General features: G+C 40.7%; 1 protein-coding gene across 1 annotated transcript in view; it reads right to left on the reverse strand.

The window, feature by feature from the left end:
* Nucleotides 1–25684, reverse strand: part of SLC44A5 (solute carrier family 44 member 5) — a 316083-nt gene that overhangs the window by 210532 nt on the left and 79867 nt on the right. The window lies entirely within an intron of this gene.

Here is a 25684-nt window from a genome sequence, read left to right on the forward strand (position 1 = left end):
GGACATTTAATGTTGTGCTATGACTTTTCTCCTTATGCAGAGTATCTGTTTGCTTGCAGAGTGGCTTCCTGTCTTGCTGCCAGCCTGTGCATGGTCCATGCTTATGAGTTCAGGATCTATGACAATGTGAATAATTCAGATGTTTACAATAAAAACACATGGATACATGAATTCACTGATGTTAATGTTAAACTTCATGGGAAAAAAAAGTCCTTTGAATCTTTGGTGGTTAGAAATTAAAGACCTCAAATCATGTGCAATAAATAGTAAATAAAGTTACACTGAATGACAAAAAAAAAATACATTAGGGGCCAGGAAATGTTCAAAGAACTGGGGAACAATTCCCAAATCAGGAAGGGAAGTCACAGGATGTATATTATTGCTATGAATACAGTATTTCCTACTACTTACAACATATTCAATGTAATGTATTAGATGCCTTCCTATCGCATGAAGTATGTATTCTCATAGAGTAATACTGGTACATATGTTATAGTTATGGCAGTATGTCATATCCTATCTATATTAATAAAAGGATAATATGCTAATTAGACCATGAGACCTTCCATAAGTCCTTCCGGACAAAGCCATGGTGGCGGGGCCAAGGCAGAGGCGGTTAGGGGTGATCAGGCCAGGAGGGGAAGGCAGTTGGGGGTGATTAGGCCAGGAGGGGAAGGCAGTTGGGGGTGATCAGGCTGGTGGGGGGTGGCAGTTGGGGGCGAGCAGGCCAGCAGAGGGGACCAGTTGGGGGTGAGCAGGCCGGCAGGGGGGTGCAGTTGGGGGCAATCAGGCCAGCAGGCAGAGTGGTTAGGGGTGATCAAGCAGGCAGGCAGGTGAGCGGTTAGGAGCCAGCAGTCCCGGATTGCGAGGGGGTTGTCCGACTGCCAGTTTAGGCCCGATCCCACAGGGGTCTCAGATTGGAGAGGATGCAGGCCAGGCTGAGAGACACCACCCCCCCCCCCGTGCACGAATTTCGTGCACCGAGCCACTAGTCTATAATAATAAAAGCATAATATGCTAATTAGACTGGACACCCTTCTAGACGACCTTCTGGACAAAGCCAGGGCTGTGAGGGAAGCCCTACTCTTGCACAAATTAATACCTACATTTTGGGGAAGAGGTAATAATTGGGAGGGGGCATTGGAGGAATTCTGGAGGGGCTGAAAGCATATTTCTTGATGTTTGCGGTGATTACATGAATGTGTTCATTTTTTGATAATTTATCAATCTGAACTCTTGTAACATGTACTTTTCTATTTTCTATTCTATTCTTGATAGAATGTCAATAAAATGTTATTAAAATAATAGTTCTGAACATAGGAGTACTGAAAATTGGTTTTGCAATCACAAACTTGACACCATATCTATAATTTTTCCAAAGTTTTACAGGTAAAATGTAGAAACCATAAAAATACATGCTTTCTTTTCCTTTTTTTTCAACTAAAAGAATCTAAAATGTCTATATGAAGCACAAGTAAAGTATGTCAATACGGAAATCTTATTTAAACCAGTAGAGGTAGAAATCAATGTGGAAACTTTTCATAAAAGTTCAAAATTAGTGCCAAAGCATTATCTTCCTTGCTGGTACAGTAAAGCAAAGTTTTTCTATAACTAGAGATCTACCTCTATAGGCCCCCAGTGTGTCAGAGAGAATGCTTACTTCCTTCTTCAGATAAAGACTATAAATAGGAAGGAAATGAATCATTGTTGAGAGAGGAGTAAATAAGTTTAAAAAATAATAATAAAGTACATATTTGAACAATGCCACTGCTTTCAGATTCTGACCCTCCACTTTTCTGGACCCTCTTAAGAAACCTAACTCATCCTTGAAGAGTTAGAAGGAAATATATGCCGTAATGGCAATGACAAAGCTAGGGGCTGAGGGAGTGGTGGGATACTATTTGGTATGGGGTATGGAAATAGCTGAACAGATTGACACAGACTTACAGAGGCTGTTAATCTTTCTGGGACACACTAACACACCATGCTTGATTCTTGATGTTTCACAGTGAGATGATCAATATCACTAATCATCAGAGAAAAGCAAATAAAAAAAGATATCACATGTCAGAATGGCTATCATCAATACTAGTAAACCAACAAACAAGTGCTGGCAAGGATATGGTCAAAAGAGAACCCTCTTGCACTGCTGGTGGGATTGCAGATTAGTGCAACCACTATGGAAAACAGTGTGGGGGGTCCTTAAAAAATTAAAAATAGAACTGCCTTATCACCCAGCAATTCCCCTTCTGGGAATATTTCTGAAGAAACTTGAAACATTAATTAATTCGAAAGAATATATGAACCCCTATGTTCACTGCAGCATTATTTACAATAGAGCCAAGATATGGAACTAACTCAAGTGCCCATCAGTAGTTGAGTGGACAAAAAAGGTGTGGTACACTTATACAATGGAATGCTACTTGGCCATAAAAAAAAAGGAAATGTTACTTTTTGTGACAGCATGAATGGACCTAGAAGGTTTTATGCTAAGTGAAATAAGTCAGACAGAGAAAGACAAATACCATATGATTTCACTAATATGTGTAATCTAAAGAACAAAATAAACAAACAAACAAAATAGGAACAGATTCATAGATACAGAAAACAGTCTGATGGTTGCCACAGAGGAAAGGGATTGGGGGCTGGGGGGAAAATGAAATCATTAAGCAGTACAAATTGGTAGTTACAGAACAGTCACAGAGATAGAGATTACAGTCAGGGAACATAGTTAATAATAACTATGTACGGGGCCATGTGGGTACTTGAAGCAGCAGGGGGACTACTCTGTAAAACACATGATTTTCTAACCATTTTGCTATATATCTGAAATGAATACAGAATAATGAATGTAAACTGTAACTGAAAAATTAAAAAATAAATCAAGGGCGGTCTACAAAGTATCTATGCAGACAGAAAACTAGAAACTTTGGGATCCCAGGTTGTATTTTTAATTCAAATTCAATATTTGAGTACGGGAAAAGCAAAAAGTAAGAGAAATGAATGGGTGCAAGATTACAGTAGGTAATCTGGATTTTTGAGATTGTTTCAGATATCAACAAAATCTTGAGTTGGGACAAAAAAATACTTATCTCACAAGAACTGGAAGAATCAACATGTTTGTGCAGAAATTTACAGCTGTGATCAGGAAGGCTTTAAGTGGAAAATCAAAGTGGTGAGGTAGAAATGCTCAGTAAAGCTATAAAAATAGAATGGCTCCTTTGGAGAACATGAGTGATCCTGGAAAAAGATTTGCAATGGAGTTGCTGCTCAATAATTTACACAGAAGCCCATTTGTAAAGGAGAGGCAGGAATAAGAGTTATGATCTAAGATGTCTATACTCCAAAGCACAATGGGTAATACATTTGAGATACTAACACAAGGAAATAAATACAATTTTATTTATCGAATCAGTAATTATTTATTGAATGCTGACTACACACTAAGTCCAGAGTTACAGAGATTTAAAAAAAAAAAAAATTGTGCCTGAGAACTCCAGTGGCTGAGACCTACAGTTAGTGGATGAGCAAGGTAGGGAACTAACATTTATAGTATTTTAAATACTGCTCAAGATTCATATGGATTTATATGAAATAAGGGATGAGAGACAATTAACTCAAATCTAGAGTTAGGGAAAGCTTACTAGAGTAGGTGATCCTTGAATAGAGTACAAAAGAGCAGAAAGGGCAAGGGTATTTTAGGCACAGGAAACAATGTATTTGCAAAACTTAGTAGGGTAAATTTGCAATTAGATTTCAGAGATGAAAATGTGTATCTTTCAAAGTGATGATTGTCAGAGAGGAGGGGTGTTGGGAGACTGAGTGAAAAAGGTGCAGGGATTGAGAAGTACAGAATCGTAGTTACAAAATAAGGATGTAAAATACAGCATAGGAAATTTAGTCAATAATCCTATCCTACATAATAAAAAGGTAATATGTAAATTACCATCACTCCGCTACGCCCATGATTGGGCCAGCGGGAGATACAGGGGGCGGGACTCAGGGTGGCTGGGGTGGTGATTGGGCCGGCAGGACGCTGAGCTCGCGTTGCCAGCGGCAGCGCGAGCTCAGCGTCTGCTCCATGGCTGTGCTGCAGCACAGACGGGCCTCTGGGGCAGCGAGGCGGCGCGGGTGGGCGGGCGGCGCGGCTCCCGGGGGAGGAGTCTGGCGGCAGTTGGGCTGCAGGAGCATGTGGCGGTGTCCCGGTGTCCACAGAGGACTCGGGTTTCCACGAAGGCAGAGGAGGCAGCGGCGGCCCCAGCCTTCCTAGGCGGGAGGCGAAGGCAAGACCCCTGCCTGGGCTCCGGCCACAGGAGGACCACGCCCCCGCCCCGCCTCCCCAGGAGGACCACGCCCCCGCCCCGCCTCGCCCTAGGGTCCCAGGGACTTCGGAGCTGCCGGCCACACCAGGTCCCGACCAGCAGACAGACAGCCTACACGTGCATGATTAAATCATGCACTGGGCCTCTAGTATAATAAGAGAGAAATATGCAAATTAGGCTGGGACATCACGATCAGCTCAGAGCACGCCCCCAGCCCCAGTGGACACACACCACACACCAGGGCTGGGGGCGGGATCTGAGCAGCCATGGCCCCAGCCCTGGTGCCACCCAGCTCTGAGGCCACTCCCACCAGGGGTTCACAGGAAGGCACACCACACAGCCTGCCTTGGGAGCCTTCCTGCTCTGGGAGCAAGGCCCCAGGTGGGTGGGAGTACGGCCTGCCCAGCTCCGAGGCCACTCCCCCAGGGGTTCGCAGGTAGGCACACCGCACCACCTACCCTGGAAGCAAGGCCCCCAGCGCACCCACAGACCTGCTCAGGGGGGCGTGCTTCGAGCCACTGTGGCCAGACTGTGGCTTAGGCCTAAGCCGTCAGTAGGACATCCCTTGAGGGCTCCCAGACTGTGAGAGGGGGCAGGCTGGGCTGAGGGACACTCACCCAGTGCATGAATTTTGTGCACCGGGCCTCTAGTATTGTAATAACTATATATGGTGCCAGATAGGTACCGGAAATACCAGGAGGAAAACTTTTAAAGTATATGATTGTCTAACCACTATGCTATACACCTGAAACTAATACAAAATAATATAAAATGTAAACTGTAATTGAAAAAAAAAATAAAGAACCCTGGCCAGGTAGCTCAGTTGGTTAGAGCATGGTCCTGATATGCCAAGGTTGCAGGTTCAATCCCTGGTCAGGGCACATAGAAGAATCAACCAATGAATGCATAAATAAGTGGGACAACAAACTGATGTTTCTCTCTCTCTCTTTCTCTCTCTCTCTCTCAATACCAATAAATTAAAATAAAATAAAATATATAACAAAGTGAAAAGAAACCTGGATTAGAAAAAGAGCAGTGCTATGGATGGAAACTTGAAAAAGCATAAAAGGAGAAAGGAAGAGAACTGAAACTATTCAGGGCATTTGCTAAAGGCCATTGGCCTTTTGGAGAATGTGAATGTCACATACCTGATACAGACATTTTAAGGGCAAAAAGGGAATGACAATTTAGATTTACATCTACTAGGTACCCACTAGACATTGTGCTAAACATATACTGTCTTGAGATATAAAAATAATGGGGGACTTCAAATACCTAGGCATCTCAAAGGCATCTGTTTGCTAAAATCAGTGCATCTGGTAAATTCTTCGTGTGTCTTGACAAAAGTCCCTGTTTGAGAAGTTAGAAGAATACCCGCTCTCTAAACTCAGTTCTGATCAACAAAGATGATAAAATTAGTTAATAAAATAAAAGTGATATAAACATTGGGGAAAATCCAAAATGTTATCTTAGATCTTGTTATAGATAGGGAGAACAATGCTCAATGTAGCCAGACTTGTATTCTAAATATAGTCAAATTTTTATAATTGGACAGTACTTTCTAAACTTTTCAAGTATGGGGACTTCTTTTTTAACATAAACATGTTTTAAAGACCTTTACATGGTAGTTATGTCAGTTAATTTAAAAATTATATTGCCCAGCCTGGTGTGGCTCAGCAGTTGAGCTTCAACTCAGGAACCAGGAGGTGACTGGTTCGATTCCCAGTCGGGGCACATGCCAGGGTTGCAGGCTCAATCTCCAGTGTGGGGTGTGCAGGAGGCAGCCTATTGATGATTCTCTCTCATCATTGATGTTTCTATCTCTCTCTCTCTTTCTCCCTTCCTCTCTGAAATCAATAAAAAAATATTTTAAAAAAATAAAAATACATAAAGACTCTGTGTGATGTGTGTGGGGGAAGGAGGAGGTGTGATTAAACAAACATTGCTATGATGAAAACAAATGTGATTTTCAGAACTTGCTTTAATATCCCACCCACCCCCCCCCAAAAAAAAAGTAATTAGGAATACAAAATAACCTAAACATCAACCATTATTTTTATAAGGTATTAACAAAGTAATGTAACTATTGTGCATGTTTATGAACTCTACCCCTGTACAGTGTTATATAAGGTTGGGTTCCTGCTCTTGCCAGCACAAAGTGAACAACTGATCACTTTTGAGAATTGCATTACTTCTTTGAGGCTAACCTGGGGTCATTTAGTAAATCATCTTTTCCAAGCACTAAATAGCTACTAGCTTCCAAAAGTTAATGAACCCCTTAAAAGGCAAGTGATTTAGTTCTTTCTCACCAGTAAGATCAAGCCAGTCTATTTATTAATCCTCTCACCATTCAAGTGAGGCAGGGGAGAGACACGTATTATAATCCCAATTACATGACTGGGACATTAAAGTTCAGAAGTGCAGAATGACTGGCACAAGGCCACAGAGAAGTGATGTGCTATGTGAGGAGCTGTGACAGGAACTCGTAAGCCTCTGGGTCCTGTGCTAAGTCCCCCAAGCAATCCTGTTGATGCACTGTGGCGTGGCCTCAATAAATCTGCCAATGTGCCCTGACTGGTTTGGCTCAGAGCGTTGGCCTGCTGACTGAAGGGTCCCAGGTTCAATTCTGGCCAAGGGCATGTACCTTGGTTACAGGCACATCCCCAGTAGGGGGCGTGCAGGAGGCAGCTGATCAATGTTTCTCATCAATGTTTCTAACTCTCTATCCCTCTCCCTTCCTCTCTGAAAAAATCAATAAAATATATTTACATAAATAAATAAATCTGAAAATGTGCTTATATAAATAAGCACAGCTCGAGTGAAAAACTGAAAGCTTTAAGATATGGCTTTCTCTCTGAAAATGTAATTCTACTTAAAGGGATTGCTTTATAAGTAAATAAAGCAAAATTGACTCAAAATTTACTTACAACCAGAAGATTTTCAACATCTTAGATGACTGGTTGTAGTTCAATAAATAACAATAAAACCAGAAACCCTTTTCATGTAATATTAAGAGAATCAAATTTACTTTGAATCTAGGACCTCAAAGATGACAATCTGCATAGGGGTTTAGAACAAACATAGTTAATCCAAGTTCAAGTAGAATGACTGACTATACTTTTATCTCTGCTGATCCCCCTTGCTGAGTTTTTGAATAGTCCTCAACTCGATTTTTTATTAGTGATTCAAGTTGATTCATATAAATACATTAACAGGGGAAACTTTTATCCAATTATCATTCCATGGTGTTTTGGTGCCACATACTGTGTTGTTGTTCAGGTATATGAACAAAAGAAGTACCTACCCTCATGAAGCTTATGATTTGCTTGGATAGATGATCAAATACATGACATGTAGATATTACAAAGGATAAGCCCTGGCAGGGTAGCTCGGTTGGTTAGAGCATGGTCCTGGTACACCGAGGTTGCAGGTTCAAAGACCAGTCAAAGAATGTATAAATTAGTGGAACAACAAATCAATGTTTCTCCCTTTCTCTCTCTCTAAAAATATTATTCAATAAAATACACACACACACACACACACACACACACATACACATACACACACACAAACACACACACACAAAGGATGATATGTGCTTTGTGGAAGAATTCTAATGAGAATTAAGGACTGCATAATGGAGATGCAAATTAGGTACCACCTCACACTTGTCAGAATGGCTGTCATCAACAAATCAACAAATGACAAGTGTTGGCGAGAATGTGGAGAAAAGGGAACCCTCATGCACTGCTGGTGGGAATGCAAACTGGTGCAGCCACTGTGAAAAACAGTATAGAGTTTTCTCAAAAAATTAAAAATGAAACTCCCATTTGACCCAGTGATCCCGCTACTAGGAATATATCCTAAGAAACCTGAAACACCAATCAGAAAAAATATATGCACCCTTATGTTCATAGCAGCTCAATTTACAATAGCTAAGATCTGGAAACAACCCAAGTGCCCATCAGCAGATGACTGGATAAGAAAGCTGTGGTACATTTGGACAATGGAATATTACTTGGCTGTAAAAATGAAGGAACTCTTGCCATTTGCAACAGCATGGATGGACCTGCAGAGTATTATGCTAAGCGAAATAAGCCAGTCAGAGAAAGATGAGTATCACATGATCTCACTCATACATGGACTCTAATGAACAAAATAAACTGATGAACAAATAGAGCTAGAGACATAGAAGCATGGAACAGACTGATGAATCTCAGAGGGAAGGCGGGGTGGGAGGTGTTGGGGGAGAGATTAACCAGGGAACTTATATGCATACTAGAGGCTCGGTGCATGAAATTTGTGCATGGGAGGGGGGTGTCCTTCAGCCTGGCCTGCACCTCTCCAATCTGGGACCCCTCAGGGGATGTCCGAATGCCAGTTTAGGCCCGATCCGATTGGGCCTAAACCGGCAGTCAGACATCCCCCTCACGATCTGGGACTGCTGGCTCCTAACCGCTTGCCTGCCTGCCTGCCTGATTGCTCCTAACCGCTTCTGCCTACCAGCCTGATCGCCCACAACTGCCCTCCCCTGCTGGCCTGTTCGCCCATAACTGCCCTCCCCTGCCAACCTGATAGCCCACAACTGCCCTCCCCTGCCGCGACCTGCCTCCTCTGCCGGGCCCCACCTCCGCTGTGTGCGTGGCCATCTTGTAATGGCCATCTTGTGATGGCCATCATGTGATGACTTTAGGGCATGATGCATGAGGGCGTGATGACCACCTAGGCTATTATTAGTATAGATATACATAACCCATGGACACAGACAATAGTATTGTGAAGTCCTGAGAGGGACTGGTGTGGGGTGGAGGGGGTCAGTGGGGGAAACAAACCAAAACAAAGGGAATATCTGTAATACTATCAACAATAAGGATAAATTTAAAAAATAAAGACTATATAATGGGAGTAGAGCATGATTAACCACTATAATGGGGTACATGTGGAAGAGAAAGCAGTTCAGATTCAGAGAAAGACTGAGTTAACTAGGCAGAGGGGTGAGGAAGGGAATGAACAGCTATAGAATCATATTCCATATTTATATTTCCCACACATATTTTATGCCAGTAATTTCACTTTGTATTAATTAAAAAAATATGAAAATGTTCTATTGAAAAGTATTTGGTTACTTTTTCTACCTTATTTTTATTATTAACTTACTTGGGGTGTTTACAGTATCCAGAGTTCTTTTATCCATTCTCTTTTTAATTCTATTTGATTCTCACAACTCTATCAATTAGGTAGAATGATACTGTAAGTTTCATTTCACATATGAGAATCTTGAGCCTAAGATGAATGGACTTTCTCAGTGTCACATGGTCAGTAAACAGGGAAGCCAAAATTGAAACCTATATCTTCTGGTTCTAAGCTAAGCACTATTAGAGAGAGACTTGGATCTGAACTACATAGATAATAATAAACAGAAGGGAGAAATTCCATAGTGACTTGTGTAGGTAGACAACACTTATAATTTTGATGCAAAATTCATCTTGGAGCCTGAATTACATAACTGGCATAAAACACTTCCCAATGTACTTGACAATATATACTATTTTAATGAAGGAACCATGTTTATCAGAACCCAATCATTTGGCTTCTCAAATTCAGATTATTGTTAGATATTTTATTCATAGAGTTCATAGTCTAAGGATGCTGTAAAGTGCATCTTTGTCCATGACCCTATCCATTTTTATTAGATAACTAGAGGCCGGTGCATGAAATTTGTGCATGGATGGGGTTCCTAGGCCTGGCCAGTGATCAGGGCTGATCAGGTTCCCCACGCCCCTACCTCCCCACCTCCCCCCTTTCTCCTTCCCTCGCCGCCTGTGTCCACTGCCACCCACCCCTGGTTCCCCATTCCAGCCCAGGGCCCAGCCCCAATCAGGTGATCGGGGCCTGCTGGCCAGGGGGAGGAGCCAACCACCACCAAGGTGGGCAGGCAGGGGGCCAATCGGGGCCTGCCGGCCTGGGGGAGAGACAGAGGTGAGGGACCCAGGAGGTTGGCCATCAGCCCCAAAGAGGGACCCAGCCCTCGCCTCACCCCCCCAGGAAAGGGGCCACATACGCCACCACCCACCCCTGGTTCCCCATCCCAGCCCGGGGGCCTGGCCCTGATCAGGCGATCGGGGCCTGCTGGCTGGGTGGAAGGGCCGGGAGGTTGGCCGGCAGGCCCCATTGGCAATTGGGGCCTGCGAGCTGGGGGCAACTCCTGTGTTGAGCATCTGCCCCCTGATGGTCATTACACATCGTATCGACTGGTTGTTCAGGTCATTAGGTTGTAATGGTCGCTTAGGCTTTTATATATATATATAGATGGGTGATATAAACCATTCTGTAACATAAAAGCTTAAAATAAAATATGCTGAGTTTATAGAAGAAATACAACAGAGTGCTAATCGTAAATTTAAAGCATCTCTTAAATGGAAAATATATACAAGCAAAAACATGTGTTTTTATGTATGTCTAAAACAATTTTAGTTAGCCTGGCCGGCATGGCTCAGTGGTTGAGCATTGACCTATGAACCAGGAGGGTATGGTTCAATTCCTGGTCAGAGCACATGCCTAGGTTGCAGGCTCAATCCCCAGTGCGGACCTGCAGGAGGCAGGTGATCAATGATTCTCTGTCATCATTGATGCTTCTCTCTCTCTCTCTCTCCCTTCTCTGAAATTAATAAAATACATATTTTTTAAAAATAAAACAATTCTAGTTAGATTTAAATTCCTATATAAATTTCATTGCCACCATTCCCTTGAACAATACTGATCAGTACATCATTAGAGGTACAGGAGGTGTTCCAATCCAACATACAAAAGGGAGCCTTTGAAGGGAAAAATCATACTTTCCTGTTGCCTCTTCTCTTCATTGCATGTTGAGTATATTGACTCTTACTCTAATTTTTAAATCACTACTATATAAAGGACCACTAAATTATCATTTTCAATTCAATTATATCTTATCACTATTAATATGAAAAAAATCTATTTATCCTTCTTTATTGTCCCTTCTGTTATATTTACTAGAACCAAACATCACTAGCTAAGATTTGATAGCTCTATACTGTGAGCCTAACTTCTGAGCCGTTCAGAGCTGATCCACATTCTTCTATACCCTCTTTCAGCCAACATTTGTCACAACAAAATTCTGAGGTGACAACAGTTGTTAAAAATGTAAAGTACTCAGATACTCTGCAGGTGCTAAAGGAAATTTCAGTGTGGTATCCAAGCGAAAATACAAGATATAAGAAAATGTATGAGCTTCTTTTGTTTTGCATCTCTTCTAACCTGAATAATATAATTATAATATAATATAATTATAATATAATATAATATAATATAATATAATATAATATAATATAATATAATTATTATTTTAATCTCTCTACCAACATGAATTTTATTTGAAGTCTAATTATTTTTGGTACTTAATTAGTAATTAGTATTTTCAAACACATAGAATGTGAAAACATACTGATCATATCAACGAAGTAGTTTGTTTCAGACTGTGCAAAGGTAATGACAGACTTTTGATTTAAATATCCAATTATTAAGAAATGTGAATTATTTAGATACTTGAGGCCCAGTGCATGAAATTCATGCATGGGTAGGGTCTGTAGGCCTGGCTGGCAATCAGGGCTGATCAGGTTCCCCTGCCTCCCCACCTCCTCTTTCCCTCACCCCCTCAGCACCACATCACCGCAGCTGGTCACCCACCATGTTACATGCCGCCCCCTGGTGGTCAGTGCATGTCATAGCAAGCAATCGAACTCCCATTCTCCCGGTCGAACTCCTGAGGGGACACTTTGCATATTAGCCTTTTTATATATATAGGTAATTAATCAAAGTCCCCCCTAAATTACATTAACCCTTTGCACTCGCTTGCTTTTTTCTCGATTCCTTTATTCTACTCAGGATTTAATGCTAACCGTGTCGAGTCACACTCGACATCCGAGTGCAAAAGGTTAATCTATAAGGACAAACCCAGACCATATATCCACTACCATTTGGAGGCACCTATTATAACTAAAAAGAAAATGTGATGTTTTGGTATAGAAATTATAATTTTATCTTGTCTGAGTTATGTAAATGCCTTTCAGGTATATGACTCATTGATGGAGAGCAAATGATAAATGAGACATAAATAAAATTAGAAAACCATCTTTTTAATAATTGAAAGGGGCTTTAGAAATCATTCAATCCAATATTCCAATTATAGTAGGTAGGACCACTGTTGAAAGCCCTTGGTTATTTCAAACATTTTGAATCAATCTGGAATCTTACATACCATGATATGTAATGGTTTTTACATGCCATTTTTTCTATATGTAAAATGGGAGTCCGCAAACCCCTTATTTAAAGCAACAGTTAGGCAATAAACTACTTGAGATCAAGGACTAAGACTTTGTTCATTCACGTTACATAAACAAGTGAATGAACTGATAAAAGAATGCAAGTTCTGTGTTAGACTATGACCAGACAGTTACTGTAAGTTCCACTCACCTAGAAATTCCCAGCATTTGACCAAGTATACGGCATGTAGTAGCCCCACAAGGTTTTGTCATATTGACTCTCTGACCCTCTCTTCCTGAAAGCTTGGGAAAGAGAGCTTGAATAACTATTTTGTCATAGGGAGTATCAAGGAAAATCATGTGTATGAAATTTTTAAAAGCATTTCGAAGTGGCTTTAAGCTGCCTTCTAGAATTAATGCCCGCCCCACCCCCATTACAAGTAGTTAAAATAGTCAATTCCATTCATGGAAAAAATTGGGTGTGGCTCCATTAATAATCATACTTGGAGGATCAGCCTATATGTAGAGGTCTTCTTTGAAAATGCTGAATCCCTGGACTGAAGTCAGGGAACTTCTTAATGGGAGGACCACGTTAGGGAAATTTCCTTCTTCAGTTAGTCCCTTTTCTAAGTGAATCTACATTTGAAGCTGCTGCTCCATCAGTGACTACAACAACTGTTCTTTCCTTCCCTTTAAATTTCTCTGCTCTCCTGGAAGTCTACAGAGGATGTGTGAGAAGCTTCTGCAGAATTTCAGGAGCACGAATGAGCAGAGCCAAGGTGAAACACATTAAATACACAACAAGAAAAGAGAGGGGGTGGGGGTGGGGAAGCAGTACAGAACACCAAAGCACAATAGCCTGAAAAGGAACAGCTGTAGCACTGAATAAAAAAGAAACGCTATGACCAAGAAAGTCAAGGAAGAGGGCAGATGGAACAAACAGCCCCAAAAAACAAAGGAGGGGACACACAAAGGGTAGGAGAAAAGCAAGAGACCAAGTGTATTTATGTTTGAATGACTTTGACCCCAGTAAGACAGCTGACAATAGATCTGACCTGCACATCTGCACATGAAAAAATGATCTCAGATAAATAGAGGGCATGTCCTAGAAAACAAGATGGGAACATACAAAAATAAACAAAAAAGGAGAAAGAAAAAAATTGGAAAAGGAAAAATAAACTCATAAATAAAAATCAAAGAGAATACTTCCCAAACAACACCATTTCTTTAAAAAGTTGGTTTTCAACAATTTATTTTCCTAACTTCCCCTGGTCACCCAAATACCTATAAGCCCAGAAAGAGCTCTCAATTTGGAGTCAGAGGGGCCTGTGAAAGCTCAGCAGTCATTTTTGCCATCTCTTCTATTGGATTTCTCTGAAATTTCCCATATATTTTAACATGGGAGTGATGATTAAATCAAGGGATGCTATCATCACCATTTTATCTCCAGGAGCCATAAATCCTAAGTTCTGATTCTAGATCTTAGAAACAAAGGTACAGGGCAGACACATATTAAGAGAAATTAATTGGCAGGTCTTGGTTATAAATTCATATGCTTTCACACATAAGCTTTTGTCACTTTAAATCTCAGGATAAATGCCACTTATGAGCAATTTAAATTCCAGGAACTGTTCAAGTTTCTAACACATTTGGTATTTCCATCCAGGAGAAAATTATGGAGACATTAAAAATAGTATTCTCAAAGAATATTTAAATAAATGGGAAAGTATTCATGATGCAGGTTTTTCTAAAAATGCTACTCAACTTTGTACGCCACAGCATCCCAATTATTTAAAATACATAGGCATAAATAGCTTCTTTAGAAAAATTAAATCAGGTCAATGTTGCATAATACAAGCAGTCTGTACTTCTCACTTGTAGTACTCACTGCGATGGTTATTAGTTATTCCATCAACAACACTAAATTTCTCATCTTCTGTACCTTGGTATGTCCAGTGTCCAGCACCGTGATTGACCCATACCACATACTCAATAAATGTTTGCTAAACAAATTAATGAAATGACAAATGAATAAAAAAAGACTGCAAAGAACCAGAAAAATGATTTAAAGTTGTTTTCTTAGTAGTGATTTGATAGGATTTTAATTTTCTTTAAAAAAATCTGTTTAAAAATTCTGAAGTGATTTCCTTGTATAATTATAAAAAGTTAAAGTAAAAAACAAAAGTTATAGTAAATGAAGTCAATCTCCAAAATGCACCTATCATATAAGATGCCTACAATAGGCAAATCAATAGAAAAGACTGATTAGTGGTTGGCTAGGGCAGGGGAATGGGAAGTGAATGCTAATGGCATTTCTTATCACGTTGAAATGTTCTAAAATTAAATTATAGTGATGGTTATACAATGCTATAAATATGCTAAAAACTATTGAACAGTACATTTTAATTTTTTTGTTTTTGTTAATCCTTACCTGAGGATATATTTCCATTGATTTTAGAGATAGTGTAAGGGAGGGAAAGAGAGAAACTTTGATGTGAGAGACACATCGATTGATTGCCTCCCTCATGTGCCCCAATTGGGCCAGGGATTGGACCTGCAACCCAGGTATGTGCCCTTGATTGGGAATTGAAACCAAGACCCTTCGGTGAGCAGGACGATGCTCTAACCACTGAGAACACCAGCCAGGGATGAACTATACATTTTAAACAGAGTTATATTAAATGTAAAGTATGTCTCTATAATGCTGTCTAAGTTATTTTAGGTATTTTCAATATTAGTAAAATTTATTTTATTATGAGCTTTTAAAATTTTTGAGGTGTCAGGCTCTGGGTCTGGCAGCCATGCAGCCCCACCACCACCCAGGCAGGGGTGCAGAAAGGTGCCTAGCAGGCCTTACGTAGTCCGTGATGCTCAGGTGCTTCATGGAGGAAGCCTAATCTCAGCATGGCCTCATGCTGGGAAGCTGGTCTCGAGTAGATGTTACCAATCAAAACAGGACTTTGGTTGCCCGACCAGTGTGGCTCAGTGGTTAAGTATCAACCTATGAACCAGGAGCTCATAGTTTGATTCCCAGTCAGGGCACATGCCCGCGTTTCAGGCTCAATCCCCAGTAGGGGGAGTAAAGGAGGCAGCCTATTAATGATTATCTCTCATCATTGATGTTTCTCTCTCTCTCTCCCTCTCCCTTCCTCTCTGAAATCAATAAAAATGTATTTTTTAAAAAGAAAAGGAAAGAAAAAGACTTTTAAAAAATCAAATGTTTGAAAAAACAAACAAACAGGGCTTTGGCTGATGGACCTTGCACTCCAGTAAAGAGACAGATTATACCTGTCAAATGCATGCAGCTCACTGACTTTATCCTCAAGTGCTACACAATGTCCACTAGAGGTATGTTCGATAAGCCTGGCAGAAAGCAGATATCAATACAAAACAGGCAACCATGAAATAGGCCAAGAAGATTCAAGCCAGAGAAAAGAAAGCCAAAATGCAGATTTCAATCCTTTTAAAACCATGAAGGTAAAGAAACTGAAGAACCCAATAATCAAGTTTGAAGTTAGGAAGCTTCAAAAGGCAGCTCTCCTGAAAGCTTCTCCTAAAAAAAGCACCTGGCGCTAAAGGCACATCTGCAGCAGCTGTTGCAAAGGTTCCAGCAATAAAGGTGACTGCTGCAGACAAGAGGGTTCCCACTCAGAAAGCTGCAGGCCAGAAGGCAGCACCTCCAAAAGCTCAGAAGGCTTTGAAAACTCCAGCCCAGAAAGCACCTGCTCCAAAGGCATCTGGCAAGAAAGTATCCTATAGAATAAAGAGCTAATATGCAAATGGTCATCACACCCTCACACCATCACAATCCATCACCAGGAAGCTGTGTGCGCAGTGGGCACACGAGTGTGGGCAGGGCTGCGTGCATGGCGAGGTGTGTGTGGATGGGTGAGGACTTGATACTGCGTGTGCGGCGCAGAGGCAGGTCCCAGCGGCTCCGCACAGCACGGAGGTGGGATCCCCAGCTCCAGCCTACCTCTTTGGGGCAATCCATCAAGGAGCCCCAAATGGGTGGGCGGGGCCTACCTCTTTGGGGCGATCCATCACGGGGCTCCCACACTGTGAGAGAGCACAGGCCAGGCAGGGAGACCCCCTACCCCCAAGTGCATGAATTTCGTGCACTGGGCCTCCAGTAAGAACATAAGAGGCTATTATAAAAGAATCAGTGACCTTTGAGGGATCAATGGGCCACTCTGGACTCTGTGCAGAGGGCCATGTACAGGGAGGTGATGCTGGAGAATTATGCAAACATAACTTCCTTGGCGGCATTTCCATTTCCAAAACCAGATCTGATATTCCAGCTGGAGCAAGGGGAAGTACCATGCGGCCTAGACAGTCAGGGGGGAGAGGCCCCAAGAGGTATCAGCACAGATGGTAAAACTAACACTGAGAATGAGGAGCAAACTCCAAAGCTGAACATTCCTAAAGAACCAGAGTCCTCCAGGCTCATAGCAGAAATGCAGCTGGGGGATGCCTCTTAGCACCATCACTTTAAAAATAGCTTAGAGAAGCCACTGCTGTATGACATGACAGAGAAAAAAGATTTCACAGACTTCACAGTCCAGGATCACAAATTCTCCACCATCGAAAAAGAAGGGATAGCCAGGAAATTGGAAGGAAGTAGTGGTGTCATCACACATCTCACCACCCAGCCAGGCCCCCTATAAAATAGATGTGTTGTAAATGTGGTGAATGTGGCAGATATTTCAATCAGCCTTCATACCTTCACCCGCATCAGGGAATTCACAATGAGAAGCCCAACAAATGCAAAGCATATGGGAAAGCCTTCAGATATGACTCAAAACTGTCACAGCACCAGAAAATCCACAGCGGAGAAAAACCAGTCATGTCAGGAATGTGGACAAGCCTACAGTCAGAATCCCCACCTCCTTTAGCATCAGAAACTCCATGATGGAGAGAAGCTCTATGAATGTAAGGACTGTGGGAAAATCTTCAGCTACAACTCAAAACCAGTGAAGTCACTCTGGGGAGAAACCCTTTAAATGTAAGTACTGTGGGAAGGCATTCAGGTGTAGCTATGAGTGCATCATCCATGAGTGAGTTCACACTAGAAAGAAACCCTATGACGATAAGGAGTGCAGCAAGGCCTTCTGCTGGAGATCAGTGTTTCTCCAGCACCAGAGGTTCCACCATGGGGAAGAATTCTATAAATGCAGTGAATGTTAAAAAACTTTCAGTTGTAGCTCCCATTTTATTATACATCTGAGAATCCACACTGGGGAGAAATCTTAGGAATACGAGGAGTATGGAAAGACATTCAATCAGAAAATAATCTTGGCTCAGCATCAGCGAGTTCACACTGGGGGAAAAGTCTTGCGTGTATAAGGTGTGTGGGAAAACCTTCAAATTGAGCACAAGTTTCATTTAGCATCAGAAGTTGCACACTGAGAAGAAACCCTCCCAGGTCCAGTCCTCTCCCCTCTTCCTTCCCCACCTGAGAGCTCTGACCAATCTCCATTTGCAGGGCTACTTCCTTCATCTGTGCTGCTCTTCGTGCTGCCCCCTCATCTGAGATGTCCAGTTCACCTGTCCAAATAGTGCATTTCTTTCAGGATCTTGCTCCTGGGAAGGCATCAGCTCATAGCCCGAACCCTTTGTCTCACTCCCTGTGAGCTCCCTCGTGTTCTCAACTCTCATGGTGCCCAGAGTTGTCAGAGTTTCCATGGCTCCAGATCATGTCTTTAGTGATACTCTCCTGGTCTTGTGTAAGTCATTATGGTTTTCCTAACTCCATCTCAAGTTCTCACATTTAAGGGCCATGTTTGATTACTCTCTTCCTCCCCTGGTAGGAAATGGTAGTATTTGTCCTTTACAGTGTCCAGTATCGACCTATACCATCAGTCTATACCTGCCTTCTGGGGCTGCCAGAGTTTCGTGTTTGCAGAACATTCTGGGTTTTAGGAGTATGGCATTACAATGAGATGGGCCATCATAATTTAAGAAATGGGAGGGAAGTAATCAGAAAGTATCCAATTATTGCTCTCAGGAGGGCCATTTGTTGGGCCAGCAGTGAGACTCACTGTGAAGAATTTGAGCCTTGGTGAACTTGGTGTGGGTGAACTTGGCCTTTCACACTGATGTGCTCCACAGGGAGGAAGAAGAGAAACCTGACAGTGACTTGCTGTAGGTCCTGCCTCAGGAGAGTCAGCTCCTGATCAGTTACCATATGTGCACTTGGACACATTCTCATATCTACTCCACATCCCCTATGATTAAATCTGAATTTGTGAGTGGTGGTACTTTTACATTAATTTTATAGTGAACTACTTTGGCAACACCAAGAAGAGTTTAAAGGACCTACTTTTACCAGATATTATAATCTCCCTGGTTTGACCATTCTTTCTGTATAGTGGTTACAGAGCCTAACCTTTCTCAGAATCACTGCTTCAGGACAGTAACAACATGGAAAAGTATTTAAAGAATTATGTGGCAATACAGTACTAAAAAGTATATGTACACTGTTTATCTATACTAATAAAAAGGTAATATGCTAATTAGACTGGGAGACCGGACATCTTCCTACTGTCCAACTTCCTTCCGGACAAAGCTATGGTGGTGGGGGCCAAGGCAGAGGTGGTTAGGGGCCATCAGGCCAGCAGGGGAGGGCAGTTGGGGGCCATGAGGCCAGCAGGGGAGGGCAGTTGGGGGCCATCAGGCTGGCAGAGGAGGGCAGTTGGGGGCCATCAGGCTGGCAGGGGAGTGGTTAAGCAGCGATCAAGCCGGTAGGCAGGCAAGTGGTTAGGAGCCAGTGGTCCCGGATTGCGAGAGGGATGTCCGACTGCCACTTTAGGCCCACAAGGACATCCTCCATGTCCCAGACAACTGGCAGTCGGACATCCCCCGAGGGGTTCCAGATTGGAGAGGGTGCAGGTTGGGCTGAGGGACCCCCTCCCCTCCATGCATGAATTTCATGCACTGGGCCTCTAGTAACACCATAAAATTATGTCTGCAAGGGAGGGCATAGAAAGGCATTTTGGTTTTGATCAGGTTTATTGAAATATACTTTATAGACAGTAAAATTCACTCTGTTAAAGAATACAGTATGGGTGAGTTTTGACAAATGAATATAGTTATGTAAACAAGATATAAAAAATTTCATTATCCCCCCAAATTCCCTCAGCACAGGAGAAATTTAAATCATTGGTGGAATGTTTGGTATTTTTCTTTATTTTCATTCATTGATAAGGTTTTTGCACAAAATTTAGGAGAATAAAAGGCAAAAAAACAACAAAAAAAACAACAACAAACTAATTTACCTAGCTGTAGTCAGAGCTTCCAAAACATACAAAGATCCTTGATCTAGAATCATGCTAAGAAAAGCAGTCAATATGTGGAAAAGGACAATGACTGTGGTTTCTTTGTCATATTTATGACACACATACATACATGGCTGACCATCTTCATTACTTGAAGGTCTGCTCCAGCGAAAGAAGAAGAATGGGGAAGACATTGTGCCCAGAAAAACAGGGGTCCATTGTGGGAAAACAGTGAAGACTCAAGATGATAGTTGTGTAGCAAGCCTGGAATCTTGTGTCCTTACACCAAGGGGAGTTTGTGAAAAATAAGGGGATCATAAAGTCAAGTAGTGGAAAAGAGAAAAGCAAGTAGGAATTTTTTTAAAGTTGTACAATAAAGGAAATGTAATCTTAGGTATAGCATTTGGCTCTGCAGTGCACAATGGTTACACCATAGAGGGAAAAGGTCATTCTGGGTTGTTGGAAAAACTGATGGTAGAGAGATATTGTTGCGAAACATCTGGCCACTGACTCCCTTTGCCCTGGTGCCCACCTGATTCTGGGTTTACTTCAGGGACAAAAAGGGCCCAGAATTTATGAACATTCCTTTAAACAGAAGTGCATACGTGTGTGCGTGTGCGTGTGTGTGTGTGTGTGTGTGTGTGTGTGTAAATTCTTATTAGCTTACCTTCAGTAAAAAAGTACGGCTCACAAAAGATGAGCTCCTCCGATACAGAGGCCACTCTAGTATCCTCTGTGGGCAACACGAGCAGCAGCTGCCAGGGATACACTGGCACCAAGTAAAGCCCTGCTGAAACCTGCTGCATCTGTTCCTGCTCTCTATAATTGCCAATAAATTTTGTAAAATTTCACTACTTAAATCTTACATAAGCATATGTAAGTGTTGCATTGAGTTTTCTCAGGGCATTTGTCATTTATAGCAGTGATAATTTTGCATTGTTTGCATTTGTTTCAGATTTCTCTTGTTCTTACTCTTTTTTGCATAAAGATTCAGATAAATGGACATTAAATATGTGTTTGTTTGTAGGGTCTTAAGTGTATAGTATGTAACATATTCCTAAGAAAACAATGAATGAAGATTACTCAGGCACACTGTAATGAATGAAATGGCCTTGTTGTTTGACAATTATTGTCAAATGTGAAAACAACTGTGTTTATCTCAATGAAAAATATTTTTTATCTTTATTGTTGAAAGTATTACATATGTCGCCCCCACCCATGACCTCTTCTAGCCCACCTCTGGGCCCCACCCCAGGCCTTTGCCACCCTATTGTCTGTGTCCCTGTTTATGCATATATGCATACGAGTTCTTTGGTTGATCTCTAAAAATTCTGAACCCACAAACAGGCCTCCAGGGTTGTAGCTCTGGATATATCCCTATTTGTTTTCCTTTTCTCATAACATTTTGACAAAAGGCAATAGAGACAATTTTAGCACAAAGTGTGAGACAACCCACATAAGATATATTTCTTGGCACATAAGTTAAGTTACCTTAAGTAGAAATCCTTCTGGATTTCCTACATTATTATTTGTACCCTTCCCCCAACACACACACACACACACACACTCAACTCTTAACACTAAAACATAGGAAAAACTATTACATATTGGAATATATGCAGTATATTCCACAAACAAACTTATGGAATTGAAAGCTATTACTTCTTTTTTCCTATAGTTTACATGTCTCTGACCATCATCTCCTAAATTATATGTTTGTATCATGTAATAACTCTCCATCCTCTCAGCTGTGAGTTATCTAAATATCTCACAATGCCTCTCATAAAACAAAATGGGTAGATAGAGTTTTCTCTTAGGGTGTGAGACATCTCTTTAGATTGCTGAAAGAAAACTCTCTGGCTAACTGCCATTTTCCTTCAGAGACTAGATAATCTCAAGGCAGTTAGTAAGAATGCCAACAATTGAAGGTCACCATGCTTGCGGGACTGGCTCCATCTGGGGGAAAAGACACTGACAAGGCACAGCCACTAAAATCATAAAGACCCGCTATTAAAGCATACCGGGCTGGACACAGAAAGCCATTTTTATCTATATTCTGAAACCAACTTTGAATTTCAATCTGACTTTTAGTTTTTAGCACCACATAAAGTCTGATAAATTATGAGCACTTGGATATATGATTATACTTAAAAGATAATAAAGTGATGAAATCCTCAAAATTGGAGTGAGTAGATCAATTCCAAACTCATAAACTTGCTAAATTTAAGAATACTTTTAAACTTCAAATTTTGAAGTTTTGGTGTTTGAGTTACCACACATACTAAATATGAGCCTTTCTATTACTAAAAGACTGAGAGGAGATGGATGGATGGATGGATGGATGGATGGATGGATGGATGGATGAAAATAGAAAGAAGAGGTGAGAAAAAGGAAGAAAAGAGGCATGGAGGGAGAGAGAAAATACTGAGCATTTCAACTTGTATTGATAAGCCACATACAAGAAGGCTGCTTATAACAGAAGATAATTTGGTTCTAAAAAACTAATAAAATAAAGTAGTTAAGACATAAATTAAAATAGCACCATGATAAAGGATAACCTAGTTTAAAATGCTAATAGTGCCAGTATTGAGAAACCCTTCTCAAAGGGAATAAGATATTCAAAGTTGAAAACAGATAAAGTTGTTGAATCCAATTTAACAGAACCGTATTTTACTTATTTAACAGAAATATAAGCAGGATAGTATATAGACAGAACCAAATGGTCATACACTTTGATCCAGTTACTTCACTTTTAGGAATTTACCCTTGTGGAATCATAAGAAATGCATTAATCTATAGTGCATTTATAATAGAAAATTTAAAATAGCAAATAGTCAATTGTAGGTAGGGTGATTATAGGAAAGGTGACTTCAAATTTGTGTTCCAAATGGGATAACTCTGGGGGTGCTTTAATAATTTTTCCAGGATAATAGTCATAAATAAGGACTTCCCTGGACAAACCAGAATATATGGTCCCCAGGTAGTGAGGGAATAGGGAAATAAAGTATGCTACAAACTCATTATGAAATGATATGCAGCCAGCAAAAATATCTTAAAGCATATTTAACTGAATGGTTAATCAATTATATAATACTAGAGGCCCAGTGCACGAAATTCATGCTCTGGTAGGGTCCCTAGTGGCTGCTGGCTGGTGGCCGGGTCTCCCTCCCTTCCCCCCAGCCGGCCCGCCCCTGGTCGAACTCCCAGAAGAACTCTGATTGAGGAGACAATTTGCATACTATGCTTTTATTATGTAGGATTAGCTGTAAAATGCTGAATATAAAATTTATAATATATATCAAATTTTATAATATATATCCTTATAGGCTTTGAAAAAAAGAATGGGAAGAAATACATCAAAATATTAATTTTTAATCACAATGGAGAAACAGACCTGGGGAAACAGGACAACAGAACAAATACAGAAAAATTATACTAATCTCTCAATATTAGGCTAAACTATATGAAATTGCCATGATTCAATTTTATGCTACAAAAATACTTTCATATGAAATTGTCCCTGAATCCTTTTTGAGACAATAACTTAAAACCTCTCTGCTTTTGCCCTAACTAGTTTGGCTCAGTGGATACAGCGTCGGCCTGCGGATTGAAAGGTCCCATGTTCGATTCCAGTCAAGGGCATGTACCTTGGTTGCGGGCACATCCCCAGTAGTAGGTGTGCAGGAGGCAACTAATCAATGTTTCTCTCTCATCGATGTTTCTAACTCTCTATTCCTCTCTCTTCCTCTCTGTAAAAAATCAATAAAATATATTTAAAAAAAAAAAAAAAACTTCTCTGCTTTTGCATCAGGTATACCCATTCTTTAAATCCTGCCTTTAACATGCAAGTAAAAAAGAACAATTGCTGCCTCTTTGGAAAATGTGTATCACTAAGGGTGCTGTGGGACTGTATGCTTGTGTCCCCAAAATTCACATGTTGAAACTCTAATCCCCAATAGGCTGGTAGTTGGAGATGGAGCCTTTAAGAGATAATTGGGTCATAAGAGTGGAGCCCTCATGATGAGATTAGTCTGTATCATGTGAGGATATAGCTAGAAGGCAGCTGTCTACAAGAAGTCAGTAAAGAAGCTGCTGACAAATTCTGAACTTCCCAATCTCCAGAAATGTAAGAAATACATGTTTGTCCGTTAAGCCATCCAGTTTATGGTATTCTTATTATAGAAGCCCTAACTGATTAAGATGAGGGATTTCCAAAGCCAGGAACGGCCATTCCTCCAAGCTCCACTTCACATAAGTACATTCCCTCAAAAATAAAAATAAAAAAGTTTACTAGGTTGGGAAGTTCTTTTGCTAGGACTTCTACGCAACTTCTTGATGTTGTCCTTTTACCTAGTAAGAGCCAGATGTATCATACTTTCACACATAGATAGAAAGCCAAAAAAAATCATTAAAAATGACCTACATTGGGAGATTTGGGAACAAAATACCAAAAGAAAAACAACTTAATCCTTTTTAGAAAGAGTTTCTAAACCTAATAATGAATTATTGGCTTTGGACAGCACTAATCCTAGAAGAAAGAATATCTGCTTCTACATGAGAATTCAGATTTCTCCGTTTCTTTAGCACCTATTGATTGGCAACATGTCCAAGAACAATTTTACTTCTCTCGTTTTAAATTGATTTATCTTTTCAGCCAGACTGTGCTTTCTGAGAGCACTGAGGCAAAGAATTCATTTAATTTTATTTTTTTAATGAATGTTTACAAGAAAGTCTCAGTCAATGGAGTACCCTTGCTATCCATTAGACATCATTCCGGGCTGTTCACTGACCTTTTGTGTCCCATGTAATATTGCAGCACTTTTAGTCTTACATGAAATGTTTTTTGTCATTTTCCACCTTTGCTCTTTCTGCATTTTTAAATGCCAAACGTCACTCTGTAATTTCTCAGCGTCTCTTTTGAACTTGACATTCATTGTGTGCCTTCCATGCCCTTAATTACTTTTTGCACTTTGGGGTTGATCCATGATGGTCTTTTCTAATCCTGCCATATTGATTGCTGTACAGCAAGCCTCCTCCCCTCTAAAAAGTGTCTTTAAATTATTTTCTTTCTTTCCAATGCTGAGAGCCATTAAATTATTTTTTTCTACCAGTCCTTTCCAGGAAATCTCAGGCTACCCATAGTTGTGCAACTAAGACCTATTCACTAGAATCATAATTACTTCTCTCTCAACATTAACTCTGTACTCAAGTCTGATAAAGAAACCACAAACATATGTGTCAAGAGCAGAGAATACATTTTTCAGGAGAATATTTAGGAATCCACAAAAACATAATAGTTTACATAGATACCAGAAAGACGAAATAAAGGTTTCTTGAAGAATTATAAAATGGAAAATACTAAAGTAAAGAACCATATAAACAATCTTATAAAAGGTAGAGTAAAAAACTTTAGTGTCTAAAAGCACAAGCTATTGAGAATGCTATCACTTGTCAAATACAGGCCACCATCTTGTCTTATGTAAACTTTTGCAAGAGTTTCCCCTTTGGTCTCTTTCTCTCCAGTATTATCTCCCTCCAACCCATTCTCCATAATATTGCCAGAGTCATTAACTTAAAATGCATAACTAATCATTTCTTGGCTAAAGAGACTTTCTATGGCTTTCCATTCCATCTAAAATAAAACCCAAATGCTTATAAAACCCTACATGTCTGGCCTCTGCTTACTTTGTTAGCCTCATTTCCAGCTAACAAATCTATATGCTCCCAAATCTATATGCTCCCAAATCTATATGCTCCAAACATCACATTCTTTATGATCTTTCTCAGGATTTTTGTATATGCT

The sequence above is a fragment of the Eptesicus fuscus genome, chromosome 9, assembly GCF_027574615.1.
Source record: "Eptesicus fuscus isolate TK198812 chromosome 9, DD_ASM_mEF_20220401, whole genome shotgun sequence".
Classification (NCBI taxonomy): Eukaryota; Metazoa; Chordata; class Mammalia; order Chiroptera; family Vespertilionidae; genus Eptesicus; species Eptesicus fuscus.